At 42.9% G+C, this 10,105-nt stretch overlaps 1 long non-coding RNA gene across 2 annotated transcripts in view; it reads right to left on the minus strand.

The window, feature by feature from the left end:
* The window catches only part of LOC112548928, a 29,957-nt gene that overhangs the window by 555 nt on the left and 19,297 nt on the right, over positions 1 to 10,105 (minus strand). The window contains exon 3 of one of the 2 annotated variants that reach the window (XR_003092415.1): positions 7,313 to 7,451. The exons of the other annotated variant lie outside the window; for it this stretch is intronic. This is a non-coding gene — a long non-coding RNA (uncharacterized LOC112548928). Of the gene's footprint in view, positions 1 to 7,312; positions 7,452 to 10,105 lie in introns of those variants that run through there. 2 annotated transcript variants of the gene reach the window in all.

The following is a 10,105-nucleotide window of genomic DNA, read 5'->3' on the forward strand; positions in this document are numbered from 1 at the left end:
GCTTCCTCAGCCTTCTCTTGTGGAGGCTGAACAGGTTCAGGGCCCTTAGCCTCTCCTCATAGGGCCTGCCCTGCTGCCCCCAGATCATGCGAGTGGGCCTCCTCTGGACCCTCTCCATGCTGTCCACATCCCTTCTGAAGTGCGGCGCCCAGAACTGGATGCAATACTCCAACTGCGGCCTGACCAGTGTCGCATAGAGGGGCAGGGTCACCTCCTTGTACCTGCTTGAGGTGTATCTGTGGATGCATGATATGGTGTGGTTGGCCTTCCTGACCGCGTCCTCACACTGTCGGCCCATGTTCATTTTGGCATCAATAATGCCTCCAGATCTTTTTTCTGCCTCTGCACTGATGAGAAGGGAGTTCGCCAGCCTGTAGGTCTGCTGCTGGTTCTTCCTCCCCAGGTGCAGCACCTTGCACTTGTCAGTGTTGAAACCCATCCTGTTCTCATCTGCCCACCCCTGTAACCTGTCTAGGTACAATTGCAGCCTATTCCTCCCTTCCAGCATGCCCACTTCTCCCCACATCTTAGTGTCATCTGCAAATTTGAACAGGGTGCATTTTCCCCCTTTGTCCAACTATCTGATGAAGATGTTGAACAGTGCAGGACCGAGGACTGAGCCCTGGGGGACCCCACCACCCACCTCCCTCCAGGTTGAATAGGACCCATCCAACACCACTCTCTGGATGCAGCCCTCCAGCCAGTTAGTGACCCATCTGACTGTGTAGGCATCGACACCACTGTCTCCTATTTTTTTAATGAGAATGGGGTGAGAGACCACGTTGAAGGCCTTCCTAAAGTCCTAAGAGACTATATACACCGTGACACCTGCATCCAGGGATTTGGTGACCTGGTCGTAGAAGGCCACCAAGTTGGTCTGACAGGACCTGCCTCTAATGAATCCATGTTGGTTGCCCCTAAGCATAGGGCAACCTCCCCTACAGGACCTGCCTCCCCTGCTGGCCCCTTGTGGACATGCACCAGGATACATTTCTCAAAAAGTTTCCCCAGGACCGAGGTAAGACTAACAGGCCTGTAGTTTCCTGGGTCCTCCTTCCTCCCTTTTCTGAAAATGGGAACCACATTGGCCCTTTTCCAGTCCTCTGGCACATCAAATTCTCATTTTATAAAAACTGTTATCTGTGTTGCTCCCCAAATGGATTGTGTGCGTGTGTATCTGTATATATCTCTACATAAAAACGTGAGATCACATGTATATAAACATTTAAGCAGGACTATGCTGGCCTACACATTATTAAAGGAAAGGTGCATAACTTCTGACTGAAAGGTGACCAAAGTAACTTGTTTAATTTTTTTTTAATTGGATCTAGCTGATCAACCTTGTTAAACTCTTCTGTAAATTTCAGTAGCTTTGGGCACATAAGTAATGGCTAACCAGAATTGCTGGAGGACCTGGTCTTGCTTCTATAAGCATCAATGAGATTTTCAAGAGAAAAATGGAATTAAGAGCCACACCAAAGACAGTGATGGAATCGGAGTTAGGCTCATATATGTATTTTCTTAGGATCTTACTTAAAATTCCCAGATCACAGACACTTTCAAGAAACAGGAAAAAGATGAAAACGGGAGGGGAGGGGGTGTTTGTGGCTCATGCTAACTGCCGAGTGATAGTTAAAACTAAGTGAGCAAAATTCTGAACTACTTTGCAATGAAATATTCTTAAAAAACATGTAATCAATTTTTACAGTCTTCTCCATGGAAACAAAGTCTTCATTGACACACTGAAATGAACTTCATAAATAAAGTTATACCTTTTTAGTAAAGAAAAAAAAAATCCCTGTCCCTTAAGGAGTACACAGGACTTAATCGTGATTCAGTGAGGGAGTAAAAGAATGGTTGACCCCTAACTTTAGTTAGGCTACTCCTGATTAACTCTTGGGTAAAATCAAAACCAGGCATTTGACTGCCATGGAATCACTTCTGATTTATGGCAATTTAAATAAAGTTGATAGTGTAATTCAGTGGAGGAAAAACAGTCTTGGGTTGGCTGTAGCTAAGGGAGGAAGTCAACACAGCACCCAAGGTGGAGGTCTGGAAGATATTGGACTATTCCTTAGCCCATATATTTGGTGCCTAAGTGGTAGTTAGACTCCTAAGTGCATCCTATTCAAATCCTTGAAGAAAACATAAATTAACCTAAGTCACAAAAAAGAAGAAAAAGGGAGGAGGACCCACATAACTTTGTTATTAAGAATGTTTTTCAGGGATTCAAGAAGGGTAGAATTGAATCACAGTGGGGATGGCACTCTATTCTACCCTTGTCATCCACATGTTCACTAATAGAATTAGTGCTAAAAATCCCTACAGATACCCCAAAAATGGCCATTCAGATGACCAGGAAATAATAGAATGCCATTCTGGGTAGCTAAGTACCACTGAAACACCTGGCAAATAGAAGAACAGCTGGTCCATTGTGTGACCTGGAACTTGTGTTGGTGCACTGGCACTTTGTATGATAATTATAACAGACATTGGAGCTTATGCTTCAGAATTGGGGATGCAGATACCCATTAAACTGACTCAAGAAGAAGGAAAAGGAATTGGAGGGGGGGGAAACAAAAACTGAAAACCTATGGCTTTTTACTCTGGTGTGCAGCTATCATGACACATTTCCTCTTTAGCTGTGGTGATTGGATTGAATTGAATAACAGTTCTTTTAGAGAGAGAGAATTTCCCTTCTGCAGAACACATGACAGTTAGGCCTGGATTTCAAAGTCAACTAATTTTTGTGGATGTTCAGATCTTGTTGCAGCTCCTGTTCCTAAAAGGAGAATTGATTGTCTAAATAGAGGAGGGAAAGCTGTCCTATTAAACCTGGGTCACTATGCAGAAAAGAAAGCAAATTCATGGGGTCAGTAAGAATAAAAGCAGGACACAGCTGCAAGGCCTCAAGGTTAATCCTGGATTCCTGAGTTTTAGTCCTGGTTTAGATAGCTAAGTCCTTTTTTTGATGTTCTGGCTCAAAGTTTTATTTCTTTCAATAAGATTTAACCACCTAATCTAATTAAATAATTCTGAATATACAATATAAATTGTTTATCTACTTAACTCTATCTTTATATAGAAAGATAATGTAACTATGCATGGTATAGTACTAATGAATTATTGCAAATACATAATGCAGAATTTCATAAATCAGAACCCGTAAAATGACTTTGGAGCACCAGTCCAAGGGGCACTTTGAAAAATGCCATTCTATTGATTCTTACCTACCCTTTTGGTTAACCAAGATCACCCTTTGTTGATTTACACAAAGCCATAACAACATGCCAGAAGCACTCAACTACTAATAAACAATTTCAAGCACAACTATGATTTTCAAATCCTAGAAAACTAAATAAAACTAGTATTTCTTATATGAGTCCACATGTTATCCCAAGAATTGTATAGGGAATGTATTTATTTATGTATTTGTTTGTTAAAATGAAAGAAAGGAAAATACTTATTTGCCCAATAGCCTGGAAACACAACATTTCTACCCAACTGCGGTGAGAAGTTCTTTACCTACATTTTGAAGCCTGAAGAAGTTATCATTGATTCCAAAATATCCGTGTAATGATGAAGCCAGTTGTCTCCGTTTCCTCCTTTTTTTTTTTTTACTCTCTACATGTTCCAGGATACCATCTCTGATTAATATTCTGATATTAAGTAGAAAAGCAAGAAACAAAACTAAAAAAAAGCAGAGTCCCAAACACTTGGCTGTGGTCTTTAAGAGTCTAAAAAGTGGCAGGGAGGTCAATAGTTAAACTCCTGCTTACTTCCTTGCAGTTCCACCACATACATTTGAATCATCCTCTAAACTACATGGTAGCACCTGGCATCAAACTCTTACTAGACAAATATGCCACATACACCTCTATTTACCTGTTCAATTATATGTGACTGATCACAAATTTCTTCAAGCCCAGTCTTACAATGAGATGGCATTTATGTCTAGGAATAAGATTAAGATGATGTCAGTAGTAAGAGCTATATGACTGACCTCAGTGAGACTGAAAGCACAGTCCTAGTAATATTCACTTGTTGAAAATGTCAGTAAATGCATTTTGCAATGGGACACAGAAGGCCTCTTGCTCAACAGAGCCCTATGTCTCCTGAGTACACTTGTTAGCATACTAATTACAGTTGCATTTGTTAGATGTCCCTTCCTATCCATCTCCAACTACTCTTTCTATCTTGATTTCTCCCCTTTGAAGTTAACAGGAGACCTTTCCCTCCTCCTCTTATGTTTGCTCTTTCTATAGTTATGACTCGATTTCTGACTCCATACCTATTCATTTATTTTTAAAATGCATAAAGTAGACTACCACCAGAATTTAACTTAATTTCATGTAATACTGTATCCAGTGAAAGTACAGTAGAATAAACCTGGGTTTCTTTTTAGTATGTATTAAGTTCTGAGAGTGAGATCACACAAGTATTTAGGCTCTAAATTAGAATTGAAGTGGAATATAGGTGCCTAATGCTGAGGCAGGGATTTGCATATGGAAATCTATGTAGGCCACAGAATTGTAGAAAATTAAGGTTGGAAGGGAACTCAAGAGGTCACATAGTCCAACCCTCTGCGCAGAACAGGACCATCCCCAACTATCTCATCCCAGCCCATGTTGGGGATCCACTGCTCGAGGGACCTAAGTTTTCTTACAAAAAATTATTGGGTGTCTAAAATTCAGCTTCTTCTCATGACCAGAAGAGACATGATAATAGTGGCTAAGACAGGAGGAATTAGGGTGGAATTCTATTCCCCTGTGGTCACTGAAGTAGTTTTTTGGTCAGTTAAGGCATTTTTGGCTCTTAACACTGGTAGCCATTCTACTTCTCATCCATGTGGAAGTACAGTATGCGCATCCACATCCATGTACGGACTGGGAATGCACAGTAGGCTCTATACTAGCTTCACACATGCCCAGCCAAACATGTGTACCTTTTCTGGATGTGTAGCAGGATCCAAGACCCCAAAATATAGTCAGCCCTAAACCAGCCACTGTCAGAATGAAGAGGAGGGCCTTTCCATGTTTTAGCAACAAGTGCATCTAAGTCAACTTGTGTAGGTGCTGAAGCTACATTCCCGTACAGCACTTCTTTAAAACCTTAGCTTTTGGAAGCTGTGAGGGGAGATTTGTGGGGCCAGGAAGAATGCCACATAACAGAGGGTGTGTTGTTCAGGCACATGGCTGCTGCTCTGAAAAGGAGGGGCCCTTGGTTCCAGCTCAGAGTGAGAAACTTTCTTCCTGCACTGCTCGCCATCCCTTTTGTACCCCCAAATGACTATATAAAATGCAACTGGAGGATGCTCAGCTTTCACAGGAATGATGGAGAGAGACTTGAATATTGTCTGGTCTGTGACGTGGTGGTTTGAGGAACATCAGAAAGATTCAGGTTCAAACCTAATGTGTGAAATGATGGTGGGAGTCCCCATCTATGATTAGTTTCATAGTTGGTAGGGTCAGAAGGGACCAGAGCCGATCATCAAGTCTGACCCCCTGCCATGGGCAGGAAAAGATGCTGGGATCAAACAACCCCAGCAAGGTGTCTATCTAGCCTCCTTTTGAAGACCCCCAGGGTAGGAGGGAGCACCACTTCCCTTGGAAGTTGGTTCCAGATCCTAGCTGCCCTCTGAAGTAGCACCTCCTGATATCTAGCCTGAATCTACTCTGTCAACTTATGGTCGTTATTCCTTGTTACTCCCGGTACTCCCAGTAGTGCTCTGAGGAACAGGGACTCTCTCATTGCCTGGTGGTCCCCCTTGGCCAGTACACTAGATGCTTAACTTTTGTAGTTAAGAAATGGGGCAGCCCTTGTGCACCTACCTCCTGTTGCTGCTAGAGGAACAGGGACTCTCTCATTGCCTGGTGGTCCCCCTTGGCCAGTACACTAGATGCTTAACTTTTGTAGTTAAGAAATGGGGCAGCCCTTGTGCACCTACCTCCTGTTGCTGCTAGTACAGACATAAAAAGTCATTTACATGTATAGGGTAATGCATCCAGGATTACAATCTCTACCCATGTGTAAATGCCAAATATGCCATGTAGATCACTAGAAAGCAATATAGATCCACTCCTAGATACCTATTTCCCACTTAAGGCCCTACAGAGTTTGCAAAATTACCACATATCTGGGTTTTTTGGTGGGTTTTTTGTTTTTTTTTAAAGCCTTCCTCAAAAGTATTGGGTGGTGGCTGCAGCCATGGTTGGGGGTTTTGATGTGGGTGTGCCCGTGCTACTGCTGGGACTGAAACCTTGAGGTTCCTGGCTAGAAGGTCTTGCCCCTCTGCTCATCGTCAGACTGTCAGGTTTGACCTAGAAACCACTATACAAAGCCCAAGCAAAAGTCTCTGTTATGTAACTAATGCCCATCTGCAATGATAAGGAGGAGACAGTCTTAGATAAAGGAGGCTTGAAAACAAAAGCAGAATCAGAGGACTAGGGCAAAGAGCTAATTTAAATATTAAAAATCACACCCCTAGGTGGGGAGAAAGTATGCTAATGAAACATACATGTATGTAAATGAGATACATAGCTAAAACACAGGTATAGAGACATGCTCAGTAAAGAACTCCTTGCGTCACTCCCTTATAACCAATTAGCAAACAAGAATGCTTATGAAGGTCCAATACTCCTGTATAAAAGATGCTTAGAATTAAGAATCTGTGTGCTTGTTACGTGAAATTATTCCGCTTGCACCTTGTATTGCTAGCAATAAATCTTCTTTATACTTTCACCCCTGGTATCTTTATTGGCTTTTGCATACCGGGCACGATCCCAGACTTGAGCTGGGGCTCAATAAGACCAATCACCACATTTGAAGTCAGGAGGAAGTTTCACACCATGGTAGAATGGTACAGGCTGTGGGGAAGTTTGCCTTCCTCTGTGGTAGGGGGTGTGGACATCTTCATGGGATCTCACAAGCATACTTTAACAACCTTTGTAGCAGCAGGATGTTGGCTGCTATGCTTCCCCCTGCTTTTCTTGTGGCAGTTTATGGTGTTATGTCATGTGGTTGTGCCAGGATTGATTGTGTAGTTTTGCTAATAAGTTAGACAATAGAGTTGGGTAGGTTGGTTTTGGGTAATAATAATCTTGCCTCAGGCGGGGGTGGGGGGGAGGACTAGATGACCTCTGGTATTCCCTACCAGCCCTACTTCCTTTGCTTCTATGTTTCTATGACTTTTGGGGAAAAGGGTCCGTGATGGATTCCTCAGAAGAGCATTTGCTTGGGATCCCAAGCATTGTATAGTCTCTTGGAGAAACTCCTGAAGCCAGCCCAGGTGTAACTCCTACAGTGGGTGATCCCCCTGGCTCCCTGGAATCTGCAACCCCATGTTTTGATCCCAGAACCATCATCCTTGTCCCAGTCATTTGTGGAATCTTGCTTCTGGATAGAGTCTCCTTCTTCCAGGGGATGGAGTGCACCTCAAGTCGCAGGGAGCTCTTAAAAAACCCCCAAAAGACACATTTATTATTCAAGAGCAGTACAGAAAGCAAAGTCCTTGGCCTTAGGTATTAATGCCTAAGCCTGCTTCCAAGCAGACTCTGTCTTCAGTAAACAGCCCTTTCTGTTCTCTCAGATGACACAGGATATCGCTACTTCTTAAGATATTTTGACATTCCCATCCTTCATCATTGTTCTCCCTAGTATTTCAGAAAACTTGACTCGAACTTAGCATTCTTGTACAACATTCCTCGCTCTACCAGTGCTTCACCGTGTGGCTCTGAATATATATTTGGTCTTAGTTTTATATTTCTACACAACCGTTTTCCTTCCTGCAGTTTCTCTCTTGTATTTAAATTGTCAGCTCTTTAAGAGAGGAAACTAAATTTCCTGTGGCTTGATGCCCAGGCATTAGGGTTATACTCTTTGCTGTATAGTAGAAACAAACCATGCTTCAATATTAGGAAGAAATCATAATTCCTTGCTGAAGATTGTAAACAATTTCTTGGGCTTGGATTTGAAGTATTCTCTAAATAAAAATGCTTCTATGGTTTCAGATCTCTACAGTTCCATTTTGGTATGTCCTAGGAAGGGAACCCTTACTTATTACACACAGTGATTTACCTAGGTTAACTTTTGAAAATATTCAAACACATTCATATTTGCAGGGATATGAAGAGATAAAACCTAATTACCTATTTGTCTGTCTACTTTGACTTCCTTCCTTGGAACTGACTACCTGCAATATGGTTTTTGCTTTGCCCAGAAACTGCCCTTACAAGGGATACAAGTGACCTCCTGGGTACAGACAGGGGCTCTTTCCTAACCATATTCTCCTGTTCTGTTTAATAACTGCCATTTTCTGTGCCTCACTCTTCTTTTTTTCTCTCTGTGTCCAATACTTTCTGGGACTTCATTTAGTCCATGGTTTCATAGGTACCAGTCCACTCTTCTGGTTACCCTTTCACTATTTTTTCATTGTCTTCTTATTCTCTCCTCTCCCTCTGTTTGGTGGTGTCTTTAAGCATTGTGTCCATTACCTCCTCAGTTTTTGTAATGTAACCTCTCTTAGGTTGAATTTCCACCCCTACCTGACCTCTAATCCTTCATGCTATCTGACCTACCCAGTGACATCCTGAAGTTAGTGTCTCCAGTATTTAATTCCCTTTCTCCTTTTAATTATTGTGTTGCCCTGGAGGGTCAGGCCAATTCTCAGGATCTCAATATTGCACTGTTAGACAGGAGGGTGTGACACAATTGCACATATACAAAATACACAGAAATCAATTAGATGCATACACACACACACACTACCAGCTCAGGCACATGCACATTCAAACCACCCTAGGCACATCCATACCTATTACCAATTCAAGCACATACACTATACACCCCAAAAGTAAGACACAGATCACTAATTCATATATCATGCACACAATGCCATACACACACACACACACACACACACACACACACGCGCGTGCAACTCAGATACACATACATTCCAAATAACTAGGTTTATGCACACCTATTACCAGTTTAAGCCCATACACGCTACGCACACCAAATTTAGGCAGAATCAGTTACCAGTTACCAACACCTGCACATTCAGTACACATACGTGGATTACTAATTCATATACCACACACACACAATGATATCTATATATGTGTATATATGTGTATTCACTAATTTACACACATACCACCCACCTACACATACACACAAGTGAGTTCCTAAGTTGGGTGTTGTGACGTGTATGTATGCATGTGCTTGGTGTACTCGGGATACCTGGGTAAAGGTTAAGGTAAGAAAGTAGAAGTGTAGTGAGTTAAATTACTGGAAATTAAAGTCACTGGGACCGGGATTAGAACCAGTAGATTAGAGGGGCCTGGGCTGAAGACCTGAGGCTCGGGGGTAACTTTAGGTTAATTGATCTGAATTGATTAAAAGACAATGCCCAAAGCCTGCAGAACGGGGAAGCACGCTGACACAGAACCTAGGACTGGAGCCAGAGCTAAGGAGAAGCTGAAAATGTAGGTGGGAAGAGGGGAAAATGGGATTATGAGAAAGTGTGGGTGTTAAAGAGGGGCTCTGGGTGTGGGGAGCCAGAGGTTGGATCTGGGGCAGCTAGAGAACTTGTAGAGAGTGGTAGTAGGTGCTGGAAGCTAAAGCAAGGCTCCAGCTGCTGGCTAATAGGAGCTGGGAAGCTGCAGGAAGGCCGGGGGGAGGGTAGGATTAAAGAAGCTGCGGGGGAAGCCTGGAAACAGAGAGATGGACAGCAGAAAATCACAGGAAAAGCAGCAGGCAGCAGGGCAGCGGGAAGGCAGAGAAACGCAGCAGAAAGTCACAGGGAAAAGGCAGTAGGAGCAGGGGAGGCGGAGAGGTGGCAGAAAAGGGGAGATGGAATTGGGAGGAGATCAGGAAACTAGCAGAGAGGGTAGGAACTGGAGTTGATAGAGAGAGAGTGAGAATGTAGCTGGAATTTAAGATAAAGAAGGGACTGGGATTCAGTAAAACATGACCCAACTCAGGGTTGCAAATGACAGTGGTTTCATTGAACAGGGGAGATGGTGACACAATGCCAAATTGGTTCCCTTGCACCCACCCACACACCCACACACACACACACAAACACACACACACACACAGG

The sequence above is a fragment of the Alligator sinensis genome, unplaced genomic scaffold (genome assembly GCF_000455745.1).
Source record: "Alligator sinensis unplaced genomic scaffold, ASM45574v1 scaffold930_1, whole genome shotgun sequence".
NCBI classification, from domain to species: domain Eukaryota; kingdom Metazoa; phylum Chordata; order Crocodylia; family Alligatoridae; genus Alligator; species Alligator sinensis.